Raw genomic sequence first — 370 nt, forward strand, 5'->3', positions numbered from 1 at the left:
AGTTTATTTTCTGGCCGTTCTAAAGGCTAGAAGAGTAATGCAAGGTCAAGTTCTGGAAGGGTTGGTTTCTAGCGAGGGCTCTCTTCCTGATTGCAGAAGGCTCCCTTCTTGCTGTGTCTGCCTATAGGGGTGGGAGGAGAGAGCAAGCTCTCGGTGTCTCTTCTTATAAGGACACTAATCCTATCAGATCAGGGTCCCACCTTTATGACCTCATTTAACCTTAATTGCCTCCTATTTCCAAATATAGTCGCATTGGGGGTTAGGGCTTCAACGTAGGAATTTGGCAGGGGGACCCAATTCAGTCTATAGCACCCTCCTCCACCCTCACAGCTCCAATCATTCCACATACGTAACTGAATTGTAGCCTGTG

The sequence above is a fragment of the Neofelis nebulosa genome, chromosome 11, assembly GCF_028018385.1.
Source record: "Neofelis nebulosa isolate mNeoNeb1 chromosome 11, mNeoNeb1.pri, whole genome shotgun sequence".
Lineage (NCBI taxonomy): Eukaryota > Metazoa > Chordata > Mammalia > Carnivora > Felidae > Neofelis > Neofelis nebulosa.